Source organism: Phascolarctos cinereus, unplaced genomic scaffold (genome assembly GCF_003287225.1).
Source record: "Phascolarctos cinereus isolate Bilbo 61053 unplaced genomic scaffold, phaCin_HiC Scaffold_4;HRSCAF=312, whole genome shotgun sequence".
Taxonomy (NCBI): Eukaryota; Metazoa; Chordata; class Mammalia; order Diprotodontia; family Phascolarctidae; genus Phascolarctos; species Phascolarctos cinereus.
The window spans coordinates 421,543,214-421,563,085 of NW_027555847.1; positions in this window are offsets into that span (position 1 = coordinate 421,543,214).

Genomic DNA, 19,872 nt, shown 5'->3' on the forward strand with positions numbered 1-19,872 from the left:
GGGGATAACATTTCAAATAGCACTATTTGAAAGACTTTTGGGACATTTTTTTTCATAACAAATTGAGGCAAATAACTATTTTGTTAATGGGCTATTTGGTAAATCTAGATTTTCCTTTATCTGGTTTGCTGAAAAGTTGAGAGTACATCTTCAGTGAGAAAAAAAAAACCAAAACAACAAAGCTGTTCTTTCAGAGACAGGATTATCACAAATTTATATATACAGCTGGATCTCAGAATTGTTTATTTGAAAGAGGGGAACTAGTAAACCAGGAGGACATTTTTCCATTTTATTACATGACTTTTTGCATGATGAGGAACTTAAAATTTTTGTCTTCCCAACAAGCTATTTCACCGAAATCTTGTGAGGACATTTTAATAGTAAGGGGATTTTCAAGCAAGGCGCTGCTTCGGTGCAAAATACTCCAGAATTATTACAGCAGGGGGCATGAGAAAGTATCTGAGAATGTTGCAGGAGGTGATTAACACAGGGCCCACCTGCCCTTACCAGGGAGATTGCAACTCTACATGAATTTGCTTAGTGCAAAATAAGCTCTCCACCACAGTGATTGAGAGTCTGCTTTTTTTTTTTCTAATTTGAGAATGACATAGCATTTCATTTCCCATATTGTTTTTAAAGACTTTGGAATCTCTATTTTTCTGACTCAAGAAAAAAAAAGTTTGGAAAGTGCTACACTTGAGGTAAATGTTGAAAAGTATGAGTTTTGCAATTTTCAACTATTTAATAAAAATATGAAATGACACAAAATGGGATGGGTTTGATCTTTGAACTAAATCTTGCATCCTAATTCTCCCAGTATTCTACATAGTGTCAGAATGTATATTTCTATTTAATTAAGACTAATAATATTAACCATAATAGTTCTTATACTTTGATAAATATTAAGATGTTAAAATATCACGGTTTTCCCTCAGTATATTTACTATTTTTTGTTAGTATTCAAGAAAATATTCCTTATTGTTAAAAAGAGAGATTATATTTAACTATACTTAGATCTAAAAATCTCATGTACTTTAAATCAAGAGAGTTTATACAAAGAAAATGTAATTGTTGGGAAATTTTGAAGACAAATTTAATAAGATTTCCCTTTGTTCTAAATATCTGAGGAGTAAATAGTCACAGACACTGGCACAAAGTTCCGCACTTGGAAAATGCACCCCAAATAGTGTGCACGCATGTATGTATATATATGTCTATATGTGTATGTGTATATATAGATACATAATATGTGTACATATATGCATATGTATATATATGCATATACATGCATGCATATACACATATATGTATAATTTTTAAAAAATTACTTCCAATTTAGATTTTTAAAACACAGAATTATATAATCTTATACTTATATATAAGATATGCTCTCAGTCATCTATTCAAATTACTACTAGAAATATGAATATTCCCTATAACATTTAAATACAATACAATAAACTTTTATTAAGAGGCTATTATGTTCCAGCCTCTGACCTAAAGGTACTTAGAGTCTAAAGGGGAAGACAACACACAAAAGGATGCAGGAGAGCAGAGGTGGGTGAGTTGGACAAGAGGACATATATATTTTGGGGGTATCATTTTATGGAGTTAAAACCAGAGGAGCAGCAAATGCAAAGTGGAATGAGCACAGAGTTCAGTTTCTGCCTTCTGTAAAGGAAGATATCAAGAAGAGTTGGATACCCTGCCCTTCAGCACTCCAGTCAGAGGGCAAAGGAGGCTGAGGGATGTGGTGTCAATCAAGGCTCGAGTTAGCAGTAAAGTAATTAGTTTATAAGTGATGTGCTCATCCTGGGAGAGGAATTTTGTTTGTGGAGTTGAAACCAGGGAGAGCAGTAAATACAAAGTAAAGTGAGAAATTATTCCTGAAAAAGTTATTCAGCCTCCATTTAAAAACCTCCCAGTGACAGTCAACTCACTTCATTTTGTAAATTGTTAGGAAAGTTTTCCTTATTCTGAGCTTAATTCTATCTTAACGTGCCTTCTCCCTTTGTTCTTATTTTTGCTATGTCAAGCTAATACTTGTTCTATATAGTCTTGGTCTAAAGACAAGAAGTACCAGAGAAGCAGTCTTCAAACTGAGATCAGATGACCCTTTATCATAGATATTGTGTGGGGGATCTATGTTTGAGTAGGACTTGAACTACATCATTGTTCAGGTGCTTTCCAACACTTAAGAGTCTACAAATTCTGGGACAGCTCAAAATAATGTTGTAAGGAGATCATTTGTAGGAATTGGGGGAATTTAAATGTCACCCACTGTTCTGGATATGTTCTGACTACACCTCAAAAGAATCACTTATTATTTTTCTATGTACCCTCACCTCCACTCCAGTGCCTAATACAGTACTTTTCACATTGTAGTTGCTAATTTCGATCAATCAATAAGTATTTACTAAGAACCTAATATGAACATGGGACTGTGTGAAAATACAAGTACACAGAATGAAACAGTCCCTACTTATAAGAAACTTAGATGCTCATAGAGAAGAAGGTGTATGTATAAGCCCATGCAGAATAAAAATAAAGAGAATACACCTAAACTTGTTGAATACAACTAAAATTACATTCACACAGAAGACAACAGTTGAATCAACTATTGTGAACCTATTTAAATTTAGCCATTGTTTCTGTTGCTTCATTTTCATCTCCCCAAAACATTTTAAAAAGCCTAGCAACTTAATTTAGTGGCACTCAGAAAATACATTTCTTTGTTAAAAGAAATATGAAATCCGACGCTAATCAGCCTTGACTTCTGACTTGTTAAATTTCTCTCATTCTCTATACATACTTTGGAAGATACTTAAGAATTATGAAAATATAAGAATGATAACTAAATTTTATCTCTCTTCCTCTTCTTCCTCCTCCTCCTCCTCTCTCTCCCTGTCTCTGTCTCTCTCTGTTTCTCTCTCTCTGTTTCTATCCCTCTTTCTGTCTCCCTATACATATCTCTGTCTCTGTCTCTGTTTCTCTCTCTCTCCATATTTCCCCTCAAAACTTCAACTGACATGCTCATCCCTATACAGTATAAGTCATTTGTGTTCATACCAGTAAAAGTAAAAGATTAATTTCTCTTCAAAATAGTTGCCTTCTGAGGCAGTTAGGTGGCACAGTGGATACAGCTCTGGCCTTGGAGTCAAGAGGACCAGAGTTCAAATCTGGCCTCAGACACTTGACACTTACTAGCTGTGTAACCCTGGGCAAATCACTTAACCCAGATTGCCTCACCAAAAACCAAAATAATAATAATAATAAACAAAATTTTAAAAAATTGTGGTCTTTTGTTGTTCAGGAAAAAAATTAAAACTGTGTGAATCCTTTTTTATAAATCACTGCAATATGCAAAGTATAGGGATTCAAAGGAAAAAAAAAAACACTAAGAGGAATCCTACTGAAAGTTAACTTCCACACTGTAAAAACATGCCCCCAATTAACCTAAGACATGGTCTCTTATCTATAGCAACAAAGACTTAAAAACTAATATATATATATATATATATATATATATATATATATCTCAAGAAAAATAAACAAAGGAAGGTAAATGTCCTTAGCCATTATTTCAACTAGAGAATTTTGACACTAATTTTGTAGCTCTAAAAAAATCTTAAGATGGCCTGGCAGAAAAAAAAAAATTCCTGATACCTCTAGAAGAGATGATTCCAATGGTTGTAGTTGAATCACACCTGAAAAAACACAATTTTCACTATGAATGAATGTAGTGTGCCATGCACTGTACATTGTCTGACACAAGCATTATGATCTCTACTACAGTGGAAAAAGCAACCTTTGGTCTAGTAAAGTTCAAATTTTGTGTTAAAACATGTGTATGAGGCATGGGGATGGGAGCAGTCAAGATGGCAGAGACAAAGCAGAGACTCACATGGGCTCTCCCAAATTCCCTCCAAACAACTTCAAATGATACCTCAAAACAAATTAATAAATCCTACAAAAATTAAGTGAAATAGTTTTCCAGTGAAAAAAATTAAAAAAGGAAAATTACATACACACACACATATAAGTTCTTTTAGTGGCGGAAAAAAATGGAAATTGAAAGGATAGCCATGAATTGGGAATGGCTGAACAAATTTTGGCATACGATTTTGATGGGGTATATTATGCTATAAGAAATGATGAGCAGATTAGTAGCAATACAATTATCCAAGACAACCCCAGAGGACTCATGATGAAACAAGCTATCTGCCTTCAAAGAAAGAACTGATACTTTCCGAATACAGACTGAAGCATGCTATTTTCCTCTTGCTGCCTTTCTTTCTGGCTGAGAGTACGAATGGCACATGTTGCTCTTTTGGGCTTTTTGATCATTCTAGAGTCCAAAATATTGAACAAAGATATTAGAGCTACATTCATCATGACATAGTCAATGACATAGGTTCAGAAAATATATATCATAGGGGTGATACTTATAAACTGGAAAAGCCAGATCCATAAAGAGGTTGGGGAAAATCTTGCTTCTGAAATGGCACCAGCTTTTTTATGTCACTGTATCTGCAATATGTTCTATAGGATGCACTTCTTTTGGGATGGTCAGCATTTGGTGCCTTATGCTTGGATTTGGTCATTACATACAGCTCTCACACTGTAAGCTAAAGAATCTTTGGTATGAAAAAGTAATTTGTGTTTATCATGACATACTAATAGAGATTCAGAAATCAACAATTGCTAGAATGTTCTTTTTGGTAGAAATTGAAGAGTTCTAGGGAGAATTGATGTTCTCTCTTTTAGAGCAAGCACATCATGAGTCTGTCTGTCATGGTCATGCTATAACCTAAGAAATTGACCTTGAAAGTTTTTAGTTTTCTCTTTACTAGACTGCCTTATATATCCAAAAAACAGATGACTTTGTGAAATGTTTCTATGAATTTATCAAACGCTGATCCCATGACTAGCAAAACGACATCTAGGTGTTAATCCTAGGAAAATGTGTGTCCGTAAGGCACCATAAAATGCTAGGATAAAGAAAAAGTCTTAACTGAAGGAATTTAATTTAAAATATTCAGTTAGTATTCGCATGGTACAATAGTAAGATTTCTGGGGTTTGAAATTATGAGTGATCTAGGACTGTGTTTTGACATTTGTCAGCTCCATGACTCTGGGAATATCATTTCAGTTCTCTGAATCTTAATTTACTCATCTATAAAACAGATATAATGATACTTGTAATTCCTATCTCATAGGGTTATTATGAGGTATACATTTTGTAAGCCATGAGATACTATATAAATAACTTGTTATTATTGATTCAACAATTGTTGAAGTGATGAGTGATCCTTTGTTTGGACATCTACAATCAGTTATAAATATCTTTAGACCTGGTCAAGAATTTCAAAGCACTCTTATTATGCTCCCCTGCAACCCCTACCCACTAGAGAAAGGAACTGATAAACTACATGAAGTTGCCAAAATTGCAACATCTCTTGGAAATCACTTATCCCACAAAAGCCCTAAGGCACAGCACTATAGTGCATAGGACACTGGGCTTGGATGAAGAAATACCAGAGTTCAAATCCTGCCTGAGATACTTATAGTTCAATGACTTTGAACAAGGCACTTAAACTCATCTGTTTTGATTTCCTCACCTGTAAAAAGAGGGACTTCATCTTGTTGGCTCTTAGGATTCTTTCAGTTCTAAATCTATTATCCTATGATTCCATGTCCATCCAGACAAATTTACTATTAGCCTTACCTTATGAAATCATTAATGGCATTCTCTAAAACTGGAAGGAAATGGTTAGTACCCGTGAAACAGCACTGGAGTGCCTTTGGTGGTGAAGTAGTGATGGAATTTTAAAACTACCCACTGTGTACTGTAAATAATGTTCAATGGGGAATTACAAGATTATACACAGGCAGGCCCTGTTATCAAAAATGTTAGTTTTGTGGTTGAACAACCTAATATTAACATCTACAGGATTAGTATTGCTTTGAGGCAGACTTTTCTAAGGATTACCAGAACTGTAGTCTTCAAAGGCCCCCCCACTAAAAGCAAACTCTAGTCTGGGGTGAGCTTCCCCTAGGTGCATCTGTCATTATAGTTTCTGAATAGTTTCTGTTGAGATGAAGGGCTCTGATTTTTTTCCCTGATCTTTGAAATCTGCTACCTTCTTGGGAGGGGAGATTAGATCCATCATGTTTATCTTCCAAAAAGGAGGTTACAGAGAAAATAAAGTCATATTAAATAATGACTTCCTAAATATAAAGAAGAAAAAAATACCCTTAGGTAAACAAATACAACAAAAAAAAATGGAAAAAGTAAAAACCACTTGCAACTTTTCCTTTAACTTGTAGCCTTTTGCTTCAGACAATAAATTATCATCTCTAGATATGTTGTTTTGCCAGGGGCGGTGTTTTATTGCTACTGCCAAAGAGAAGGCTAGTAGAGGGAGATCTATTTACAAGAAATTTATGTCATCAAAACCTTGTGTCCACTGTGAACCTCCCTGGAAATATGAATAGCTCTTAATTCTCTTGATACAACACCCTCACATATGGGGAAATCATGTTTTGTAAAAAGATTTTCTATCTAAACCCCTGGGATTCTCTACTCTCTAGTGAATTGTTATTTCCTTACAGGCAGAGAAACAACCCAGAGGAATTGGTTTACAATTGAATTTTGAATCTCTGCATTATATCCTATCCCTGGTCATTCCTAGGCAAAATTACAAAGTAGATGTCAATCATATCTGGCAATCTGGGGTTGCTTTTCTGTTTCCTTTACTCTTCTGAATGAGAGACCTTCTCCCTTCTAAGTACTTAGTAGCCTCTTCTCATCCTCTATACCCCCAAAAAAGCTTGCTTTGAAGAAAAAAGCTTCAGGATTAGTCATGCATCACAGATTCAGTGCTAGAGAAAATCTAAGAGATCATCTAGTCCAAACTCTTCATTTTGTAGATAAGGAAACTGAGGCCTAGTAAGGTTAAATGACTGGCCCAAAGTCACCTGGTCATAAAGGGTGTAAAGCTAAAAATTAATAGCAATTCCTCTGGTTACGAATCCAATACTCTTTCCACTATGCCACTCTGGTTCTGTCATTTAGACCTTACCATGAATGTTTCATGGTATTCTTTCTCCAAGAAATATTTGCATTTTTAGCCTTATCTTCATAATGGAATGGACAAATAAAATCTTTCCCCATATTAAGAAATTCCAGATAACAGCAAGATGAGAGCACTTTTAAGAAGCCTGCGGATCTTCTTATTATCACTAGCTGGACATAATAGGTTTTTTTTTTATTTTTTTCCCTACTTTAAGACTTCCTTAATGAAATACCTGAAACTCATAAACCCTGGTATTCTTACAGTAGTCATTGTATTATTATTCCAGAGATAAATACGTTGACAAGAAGGAATAATGTGAGGCCTCTTCTGGGAAAAGCGCAGATAGGCTAGCAGTGTTGAAATTGTCTTTTTGTGATACTTCCTCCTCCAGAACACCGTGTCAATTAGTATATAGTAAGGAGGTATGTAAAGTTACTAAGTAGGTATATAAATAACCAGTGTAAGGCAACAATAAATAAAGACTAGGAATCAAGTGTATGAAGGGGAAGAGAGAATTCACTTGCCAAATCTGTCTCCTAAGTCAATTTAAGGCCACATCCAGAGACTATGTGCTAAATTAGGGAAGCCAGATAGGCCCCAATAAACCATCTGCAAGCTATAAGTTACACATGAGGAATAAAAACACAAGAACATTATGCCAATAAGGTTAGCCTAAGCTAGCACTGACAATTTTTAGAGGATATTTATATTCTGATAAGCCAAGCCTGGGGTGGTATGGATGAGTAGGCTGTACCCCCCCCCAAATCTTAAGAATGGAACCCTAAAACTATCCATTGAGTACTTCTCTCCATGCCACCACCTCTGATCCCAATTAAGTAAGTGATTCTAGTTAAGTAACTGATCCCCATGCCCTCTGTCTCCCTCTTCCACACTATTCCTGGCTTGCTGTCTGCCTTTGTACCCTCTGTGCCTTATTAAAGTGTGTTTGGTACATCACTTCCTGCTTACTGCCGGCATGATCTTTCCCTGCAAGTATCCAAAGAACCAGGCTTGTTTGCCCTGACTCAACCAGGAACCCTTTTGTGGTCTTCTTTTTAAGGCCTAAACCTGATAGCTAGTCTGGGATTTTAATTTGTCAGCAGCCAAACCTATCCTACAGTGTGATGATCCTGGTAGCATTATGAATCCACTGGCAGAAAGCAAGGGCTGAAAAAGGAACACGTCTTTTCCTTCCCCCTCCTTATCCCCCCATCCCCAAATTTCCCCATACAGTTGGACTTAACAGAACACTAGCATAGACATTTATGAAAAATGAAAATAACATAGTCATGTTACACTTTAAGATTTACAAAGCACTTCTTAACAGCAATCCAGTGAGAGAGTGGTAGATATTATAATTCCCATTTAAAAGATGAGGAAAGTGTGGCTCAGAGAATTAAAATGACTTGCCCAAGGTCATACATATGAATGGTAGAACCAGGATTCAAATCAAGGTCATATGTGTCCAACTATACCCTGATACAAATTTGGTTTCTTTAGTTTTAGTGATTTTTTTTCAATCTAGCTAATGAATTGTGGGAGATATGTACTTAATTTTTGGCTGTTCTTATCAGTTTAATTACTCAGCGAGAAACTTCTCTGTTTGTTACTTAGTGGCTATCTAATTGAAAAAAATTAATTAACCCCCCTTTATATATATATATATATATATATATATATATATATATATATATATATATTATATATTATGACTGTAGATTATGTCTCTATACTGCTTCATATTGTTATTTTAATAAAGAAATAGTTACTTTTTCAGTTTAAAAAAAATCCTGTGAATGTAAGCACATATTTTATCTTTGAAACTTAACTGGTCTTAGCTTAGATACTTAAAATCTAGCCAATAGCTTACTAAAGTTCATACTTCTTAAGAGTCTGCCCAATATAACAGATGTTCTAATAAATCTTGTCTTTGGCTGAAAGAAGGCTTGGGTCAAATTTTTTCGGTCAGGACCCAGGCATTGTGATATTCGTGTTCCAGCATCCCTGAACTCCTATTTTGGTGGCCCATATGGGGAAACTGCCTAACCCTAAGTTCTTCTGCAGCCAAGACTGGAAGGTATATAATAGCCTCTGTCCCCCTCCCCTTCTTGCTCTGCAATTGGGGTTGCTTTGCAAGCACCAAGGCTTGGAGGTGCTTTTCAGGCAGACAGTTTCAAAGCTGTCTTGAACTCGGCCTGACACTCTCAGGCTCTTGGTCCACTGGATCAGTTCAAGGCCATGGACCTGGGTACACCTTCTGCAACACAGAGGACAAGGATGGACACCTTATCTGGAAGTGTATGCTCAATGCTGTCAGTTGGCTCAGTGCTAGAGAATTGGGGAAAACTGCAGTTGCTTTTTGGTTCCCTGAGGCTTACTTACTCCCTTCTCTTTATACCCTTGAATTTTCCTTCATGGAGGTTACAGGAGAAAGTTAGAACAGCTAAAGATATCCTGGCAGGTTCTGGGGGTTTTGTGATTCAGCATTAAGGAGTCTGGGACTCCTTACAACCCTGGACACTCTTTTCTCCCACTCCCTTCCTTTGAGTCAAGAGAATATCTGTTAACCCCTTTCATAGGACAAAAGAATTTCACCCTTTACCCCTCACCTTTGATTTTTCCCTCCCCCACCTGGGAAAAGAAGGAGGGTGAAGGGGCAGCAGTTACAAGGTCCCACTGGCAATGGCCTTGGGCCCTGGGGCAACCTTTGCCTGGAAGCATCAACCAGGTTCAGCACATCCTGCTCAAGGTAAAGAAGCTAGCCTCTGAACTTGGGTAAGCACCCTCTTTTAAAGTTGTAGTTTTAACTGTTAATGATGAGATGTTGATTCTCTATGTAAAGTAATTTGGAAGTGCATTTAACAAAACCAAAATCACTCGATTGGTAATGGGTTTGTTTCAAGTTTCAAATTGGTAAACCTTTTGTATCAGTGATTTCAAGCAACTTTTCAGAATTTGGTTACTGCTAAAATAATTTGGCTATTGTTGGTTATTGTTTTTACACATTAAAACAAAGCCAAAAAGTTTGTTTGGGTTTTGATTTGCTGAGAATTTGCAAATATATAGAAATCTCTAATGATTGGCTTTTTACACCAGGAGAAATTTAAATTTGAGATGTAAATCCTGGAAATGTGTTTCCTAAGCTATGATTAGTGAAACTTGCTGTTTGAGGTAAAAAAGATCATGAATTTATTTTGAGTTGTTATCTAATGGTTCCATTAGATAACATTCCATCGATAAATCAATAATCCACCATCTGGGAAATGCCATAAGCTACTCCAAGAGAATTTGATACTGGTGGGAAGTCAGCATTGGGGAAAAGCTGAGAGAACAATTTTAGCTTCAGTCTAAGACGATATCCTCCTGGCCCAGTTTCCCATTATGTTCCTTTGAAAAGGCATGTTACCCACCTGGCTATTCCTGAGTCTGTCTATGAGGTGGATTTGATATAGCATGGTTGGAAAACTAAATTATCTGAATCCAAACAGAGCTAAGTATTTTTTATCCTGTCACTTGGGCCCTGCAGTCTTTTCCATCAGACTTCAGCCCATTCACCTACAGTTGTTAGCAAACAGTATGTACTAGCCAATGTTTCCCCATCTTTCCCTGGATACAGCCTGTGCTTGGTTCCAGTCAACCTCCTCTTAGGGACCCCCTTGAGGTAGGCCAGCTCTATTCCCCTTGACAGCAGGAAGAAGTTTCAGAAACCGAGACCTTCACCCCTTACACCAAAAGAATTTGGGTCTCATTTGTTTCAGGGGGGAATGATGAGGATGGGATCTAGACCCCAAAAAACAAAAACCATGGACTTTCCCACATGGCCAATCTGTGGCATTTACCTGAGGCTATAATCACTATAATCAACTGGCCTTTTATTGTGGCTCCACCCAATCTCCCAATTCTCTGTTACCCTTAATCTAGTTTAGCCCTCCATTGTCTTACCTCCCTATGGCCCCAGGCCATTTCCCATCCTTAATTCTATCTAGGCTCCATTCTCTCTTGGCCACATGGTCCAGGTCCCTAAAGTTCTATTATCTCATAGACTACTCGGCCACTCCTAGATCCTTCCCACAGCCTTTGTGTATATAAGGTCCATCTTGTCTCCATTAAGATGCTTAGATTTTTAAAATCTAGCCAATAGGTTACTAATATTCAGACTCCTTAAGAGTCTGACCAATATGATAGATGTTCTAATAAACCTTGTCTTTGGCTGGAAAAAAAAAAAAAGAAACTTAACTGGTCTAAGCTTGTTAAACTACTGATGACTACTGCCACCTTGGGGCTCCAAAGACAATTGCTGGTATAAAACAAGGAAATAACCATGGGTGTCACATGAAATTAACCTATTTTTATGAGAGCCAAAGTCACATGCTAGTCAGTCTTATTTTAACTATTTTCCTACCCAAGAAGTGGCAGATTTATGACACAGAAAAACAAGTTCATTTTCAAATTCATCTTTAAATTCTAATTATCAAAATAAGCAAATAAAAACTGATACATGGAACTAAGATATTTTTAGGAAATGTGGGTATGTGTATATACAGACATTATGTAATAGATATGTGTATATTAACAGAGATTAATAATATTTTATCTGTGTACTACATTATCTTTGAAATGTTAGAGCTGACTATTGGAAATCTGTGTCTCATCTATACTTTAGATCTACTCCAGCAATTAGAAGAGTGATCTGCACAGAGAATGAGTTTCATAAATGATGGCTAAATTGAATTGCAATGAATTATAATTAAGGTACAGTGGATAAAGTTCTAGACCTGGCATCAGGAAGAACTGAGTTCAGATTTGATCCCTTCCTCATGTGTAAAATAGGATATATTAGGATATATTAATTAAAATAAATATAAATATATTAGGATATATTAATTAAACTTAGGATATATCAATAGCATCTACACCTCCCCTAGGGTTGTTGTGAGTATGAAATGTGATCATATTAGTGAAGCATTTCACAGACTTTAAAGCAATACATGTATAAGTGTTATTAATAATAATAACTATTATGTCCTTTAACTAATAAGTAAAAATTATCATAGAAATAATTAGTAATAAAATATGCTGTTTAATTCTGTTCTTTTTGTCAGCTTCAACTGCCCTAGTTTGGGGTTTAAATTGTTTATATAATCTTTGACAAATTGTTATATGGGTGATACAATATTTATTTGTAGGAATAATGGATAATTTCTGCCTTTTCTCTTGCTTATTCTTTCCAATGTCTGTTTTATGGTATTCATCCTTTATCCTTAAGAAAGCAAAGCAAGAAGTTAGAGTTGACTTTATTTTTCTAAATTCTTCAAAATCGACATCACCCACTCAACATTACGTTTACACTCGATAAATGAGATTACAGTATCAAATTTCCCTATCCTTCTCCTAAGAAATTGATATAATTTTATTTTGGTATACATAATAAGATTTAAAACCTAAGACTCATTAGCATCCTTGTGAGTAGTTAGTAGAGATGACTGCTTTCCTCTTCTGCTACTGATTAGACACAGTAATTAGCAATAGTGTCTAGAATGTGACTTATTCTACTTTTAATATTGCATTTGAGAAGCTATTGTATATCCTAGAATTCATTGTAATCACGATCATGGACATTTGATGCTAAATTCTACAGTGATATTTTGGCACATGAGATAGAGAGAGACAGAGAGAGAGAGACAGAGACAGAGAGAGATAGAGACAGAGACATATAAAAGCCTAATTCAATATTAGGCAATTGGCTTGATGGAGTAAAGAACAACTAGTAGGTTCATAAATAATTGATAACTGTAGAAAGCATTTATTTCTTAATGTAAATAAAATCTTATTCTACTGGTTATGTGAGAAAAAGACCCGCGTGTTTTAGCTGATCCTTAGGTCTTTACAGTACAAGTACAATATAAATGTACTTTAAAATTCCTATTAGATTTTAATTTACTTCTGTGCACAGTTAATATCATTTAAGCCAGACTTTTTTTTTTTAATATTGAACTCATGCTGGTTATGCTGGGCTGTGTATATGTGTACATTTATACATATATGTGCACATGTATACGTATGTATATATGTATACATACAAACACACACACACTGCCCATAGGCTATAAACTTGATAAGGTGTGAAATAGTATTTGTAGGAGGTTTTTTCACTAAGTTCTAGAGGATGACACTGTAAATGTTATTTCAAGCATCATTTGAAATACTGTCTCAAGATGGATAGCCCAGCATGGATATCATCTTTCAAAAGGCTGGGTTTTGTTTATTTTTTTTTTAAATCTGTGTGACAAACTGGCTTTATTGACTCAGGTAACAACATCATAAACTCATTGGCAACTCGATCCTCCGTTCCCTGTGGGATTTAAAAAAAAAAAATAGGTTCTAGGGGCTGCTTGAAAACTATTTTTGATATACTAGCAGTTTTTAAATAGCTACTTATTTTTCAGCAATTTGCTGTTTTAAAAAATATATAATGCTATACTTCCTCCAATTATGTAAGGACATGAAAAATTACCTCATCTTTTCCCTTTCAGTTTATTGACATGGATGATCAGTGGCTTGTGTTAGGTACTGTCTATGCTGTCTCCAAATCTAAAATTCTATCAATCCGTAAGTACTTGTAAGAAACCATTTTTTTACTTCAGTGTTTATTATGGGAAAGGTGATGTAGTTCAATCAAACTGGATGCATTTGGATATTAGCATGCTGACATTTTTATGAGAGCATTGTGGCCAAAGAGCTGCCACATGACATACAACAGGTATATAGACCTAGGGTGACAAAACATGCCAAATTTTGACTGGAAAATTCTGTAAACAAGCCTACAGTTGTGGCCCTATAGCCATCTGGCATCTAAAGCATGCCAAAATAACTCCTGTTATTTCATCAGTTGGAAAATTTGCTGTACCAAAACAGGACTCAGCTGTTCTGTGACCTAAAGTTGTAGAAATTAGTCTGAGGCTCACAGTAAGTAAGTGACTTGGTCATGGTCACATGCTTATGTATATGATTTGCACCAAATCCTTCCTGATGCTAAGCCTAGAAGTCTAGCCATTGTACCATGCTGCCTATTCTCGTACCCATAAAACACTTTGATTACAAATTTCTAGTTTATTCACAGATTTTATTGGAAGCAGCTTATGCTCATCTTCTTCCTTCTGGTCTCCAATACTGTTAGAAAAAAAATAACTAAGAAATAAAACAAAGAAAAAAATAAAATTCACACATCTGTCTCTTTGGCATTTATACATATGTGGTAGATGCTCAGTAAGTTTTTGGTAAAGTGAATTGAAATCTGTGAAATAAAATTTATAAAATCATAATATCATAGATTTAGAGTTGGAAGGTACCTTGGAAGCTATTGAGTTCAACCCTCTAATTTTACAAAGGAAGAAATTGGGGCTCAGAATTGGTTGCCATGGGTCACACAGCCAGTAAGTGTCTGATTCAAGATGTGTGCCCTGAACATCATGCCATGATGCTTCATAATAATTTATATAACACATTGACATTTGTCAAACATTTTAAATTTGTTATGGGAATTGATCTTCACAGCAACTCAGAAAGGTAAATGTTCTTATTATCCCCATTTTATATGTGAAAATGTTAAGGGTGATAGAAGTTAAACTCCCTATCTAAGATCACACATTAAGCAACTTAAGCAAAATTCCAATTCAGGTCTTCTTTAACCTAAGTCCAGCATTACATCCACTATGTCATCTATCTGCCTCATTTGAATCTGAGTGTTCGCAGATTGCTTCTAATATCATCTAATTCATTCAGATGCCATCCAGTTCAACTTGTATATGAATAAGACTTCCCCTAAAATATTCCTGATTGTTGGGCAATGATAAATGGTTTAGAGAACTTCCAGGGACTGGGTACCCATTGCCTTCTGAGATGGCCTATTTTTAGTCTTTTACATATCTAATTATTAATAAGTTTTCTTCATATGAAATGGAAATCCCTTTAGTATTTCCATTCATCATTCCTATTCATGCCCCTTGGGATTAAAGAGAAAAAAAAGGATCCCTTTAACACATTAGAGCCCTTCAAATACCTGCAGAGAGGTATCTATATGCCTCTTCTCCAATTACATTTTATCTTCTATAGACTAAAACTGTCTACTTCTTTAACAGTTTTTATTATGGTATGGTTTTGTAGTCCCAGTTACCTCACTTCATTTATTCTTGAATTTGGAAATATTCAACATAAAATGAAGATTTTAACATTGAATGGAATGTGATATTCAAAATGTATTGTGACCAAGAAAGCAAGAGCAGGAATACTGTGTTCTTTGCCACAGATAATAGAGCTTAATAGAAAGAATGCTGAATTTGAAGTTAATGGACTGGTTTCCTAATTTTAGCCTTTGCCACTTACTAGCTATATGACCTGAGACTATATTTAACCTCTTTGTTCCTCAGTTTTCCCAGCTGTAATTTGTTAAGTTTTGATTAGATGACACCTTAAGGACTTTCCATCTCTAAATCAAAAAATCCTAAGCTTTCTCATCTTTAACCTTCTGTAGCCTTTGATACTGTCCACAACCTTATCCTTGATTCTTGGTTCTTTCTAGGTTTATTTATTTATTTATTTATTTATTCATTCATTCATTCATTCATTCATTCATTCATTTAGATACTGCTCTCTCCCTATCTGTTTAACCCTTCCTTGGTCTATTTTTCTGGACCCAGGTTGCATGATTAAAAATGGTATTATCCAAAGTTCTGTCCTTCTCCCTTTTCTCTTCCCCCTCTATTCTATTTCATTTAATGATCTCATCATCTCCAATGGAATTATCATTTCTATGAAGATATTTATTAGATTTATTTGATCATCCATATCCTCTGTTCTGAGTTCCATTCTCCTGTCTCCAGCTGTTTATTAGGCATCTTAAACATGACCAATACTGAGCTCATTACCTTTCCTCTGAATTGAATTCTTCTTCCTAGCTTTTCCATTGCTGTCAAGTCATTGTGCTGCTAGTTACCAGCGTCACAACATAGCTATCATCCATGACTCTCCTCTCTCTCACACCCTGTATTTTCAGTCTCTTGTCCAGTCTTGTGAATTCTACCTTTGTAAAATCTCTCAAATACACCCCATCTCTTCTCTGATACTGTTAGCATCCTGATCCACACAATTACCACCTCAGACATGGAACAATTAAATAGCCTTCTTGTACCTCATCTTAGTCAATAAACTCCAAAACCTCCCTATTACCTCCAGATTCAAATAAAAGGAAAAAAAAAGTTTGACTTAAACAACAAACAAACAAATCAAAAACCAAAATGAAACCCATTCACCTGTTGGGCTGTTAAGGCCCTTCATAATTTAGCCACTTCCTACTTTTCCAATCTTCTTTCATCTTACTCACCTCCACAAACCTGATGACATTGTCCTCCCTCCTATTCCTCACATGAGATACTCCATCTTCTGACTATGTATTTTCATTGGCTTCCCTGGATTTCTCAAGCTGCAGCTAAATCTCACCTTTTACAAGAAGCTTCTCCTGATTGCCCCTTAAGTGGGTGTTTTTCCCCAAGATTATTTCCAATTTACCCTACATATATCTTGTTTGCACATAGGTACTTGTATATTATTTCCCCCATTAGACTGGGACACCAATGTGGGTAGGGATTGTTATTGAATTTTTTTTTGTAGTGTCTACACTTAATCTGGCACATAGCAGGTGCTCAATAAATGCTTATCAATTTGATTCGATCCTATATTTCGAGTACAAGGGATGAATCACAACATTTCAATAAAAGCAGCTCAAATTTGCCTCACTGTTTAAGACTGTCACATCTCACAAAATGTGCTTTCTCCCTTTACCTTCTCTTTTGTTATTTAGGAGTAATATATACAAGATGACCATAGCATAATATGATCAAACTTTTAACAATCATTCTCAATGCATATATTTCAATTTTGTATTGTCCAATTAAAATTAATCACTTTGCCTACTACTGCTCTGAACAGTTTTTAGAAAGGCCCTCAGAATCTGAGGCATATTCTTTGAATATCCCTCATGGGAATGTCTTCATTCTTTGAAAGTGGATTGGAATTTTGATATAGAAAAAAGTTATTCAGAGTTCAATTTGGTAAGTAAGATGAGTGGTAAAGTTGAAAAATACAATTTCAAGAGTAAAAAATGAGATATGGCTACAAGGGAACAAGATTGATACTCTTGGATACTTCTGAAGGGAACACCAAAAAATGTGAATGGAAAAAAATGTTTTACCCAATGGGAACAACATGTGCATATGTGTGTGGAATATTTGTTGTGCCTTTGAGAAGGGTGAATCAAAGTTGCATAAAATAAGGTATGCTTATTTAAAAATAAATAGCTGTTTGGATAAACAAGTTAATAAGTATTACTACTTTATATTAATATCTAATGTTGTTGGAGCAATGTTTTCTAAGGTCCCTTCCACATAGACTAGGGTAAGTTTTTTTTTTTTTAATTTTAAGGAAATGTAACTGTCTTGAAGGCTGGATTTTTCAAGGATACTAAGGATCAAATTGCTGGTATAGTTTCCTGGTTACTTAATTACAAAAGCCTAGTGCATAAAAAATCAGGGGCACCTCAAGCTTGACATATTTCTAACTTGGGAAGCCATTATAGCAAATATGAAACCAATCTCTTTTTTATTAACAGTCATATGTTCAACACATCCCAATCCAAAATTCCCAGATTGACCTAAACTTTGCTTGGCCCCAGGAAACTCCTAATCTTTGGTAGTCTGGGGGAATTAACTTAGAAGTACTTATCAAAAAAGTAAAAAAAAAAATCCTACATGATTCACTTAATAGACTTTTGTAAGCAGATGTAAGTAGCTAAATAAATAAATTTAAGTTTACAAAACAGCTTAAAATATTTATCTTTGAAGGTCAATGAGAACAAATGTTTACTAATCACTTGATTAGTAAAATTGTATTCCATTTGTTATTAAAACAATTTATGATCTCAGTGATTATTTTATTTTCAGTTATATTCTCATTTTTTTCCTGATAATAAAATAAAAAAAATAAAATAAAGGAAGCCAGGAAAGTTAGTAGTCAGATTGAAAAATGGGAAAGCATTGCATGCATAGGGGACAGGCAGAAAAATCACTTAGAGTAAAGGGATCTCAAAGTGACTTGTTCTTGAAACATCCAGAAAAAAAGTATCTCTAGATTAAAGAGTAGATATTATAGATTAAGGTGTAAGAAGACTGGAATGGTAGGAGGGGTTTTGGTTATAAAGGACTTTGAATGTTAAACAAAGCATATGCATTTGCTCTTGGAGGCAATTGGAAGTCATTAGAGCTTATTGAGAAGAGGGATGACATAGTTGAACCTGAACTTTAGGAAAATCACTTTGATAGTAGAATGGAGGTTGGGTTGGAGAGAGGAGAGACTTATGGCAAGTAGACCTACCAGCAGGCTATTGCAGTAATCAAGACATGAGGTAATGTGATCCTGTATTACACCAGTTGCAGTGTCAGAAGAGAGAAGTGGACATATTTGAAAAATGCTACAAAGGTGAACTCAATAGACCTTGGCAAGAACATGGATATGGGATTCCATTTCCGGGAGCCAAGATGGTGGAGTAAGAAGTAAATTGCTCTTATCATCCTTTATTATTAACCTCTGAAAGCCCAAAAATAATGTCCCAGGAAAAACCCTGGGAGAGCCGAACCAGAAGAAAGATAGGGTGCAGCAGTCTGGTAACCCAGGTAGCTTGAGGGATTAATGGGAAAGGCCCATCTTGTCCTGGGGGAAAGGGAGCAGTACAGAACTGGAGGTGTCCCGGCAAGCTAGCAGAAAGCCCCACCTCAGCATACCAGTGGGGAGATCCCGAAACCCAAGTGACAGAATAGTCAAACACCAACACCAGGACCCCAGAGTGCCTCAATAAGAGCAGGGGAACTGTTGAAAACCAGCTCAAAAAACCACTACATGCCTCAGCATTCCACAGCAACCAAGTCTCCCAGTGTCTCAGCAAAACTCTGGGAAGCTTTCCAAGGGGACCCAGGCAGATAAACATCCTGTAACATTCATCTGAAAGGGCTGAAGAAAGCAAAATGAAGGAAAGGGCTGGGTGAGCAGGCAACCTCCAGGGTCCAGACTACCCAATCCTACCCTTAGAGTTCCAGTGTTGTTGATTCCAGCCCAAGAACAGAAAAGCTGCCAGAACCCTAACCCTACAGCCTCCAACTGCCAGCATCGGGGGCCCCAGCACACAAAGCCAGTGACCAGGCCCTGGGCTCCCAACATAAGAAGCTTGGGTCAGTGGCCGCTGCTCCCCAGCAGGAGAGCTCAATCTCTTTAAAGCCAGGAAATAAACAAACACCATGAGCAAAAAGAAACATACGATAGATTCTTATTACAGAAACAGGCAGAAATCCTGAAGAGGACAACACTATCAACAAACCCAGATCTGGAACCTCAAAAGGGAATATGAACTAGTCTGAAGAAGCCTTTTTGGAAGAGCTGAAGAAGGATTTTAAAAGTCAAATGAGAGAGATAGAAGAAGATTTGGGAAAAGAAATGAGAGGTATGTAAGAGAGAGTCAATAGCTTGGAAAAGGAAGGACAAAAATTGACTGTAGAAAACAAGTCCTTAAAAAATATAATTGGCCAACTGGAAAAAAAAATTGTACACTGAAGAAAACAAGTCCCTAAAAAATACAATTGGCCAAATGGAGAAGGAGATACAAAATCTAACAGAAGAAAATAAATTGTTAAAAATTAGAATTGGGCAAATGGAAGTTAATGACTCTATGATAGAGAGAATCAATCAAACA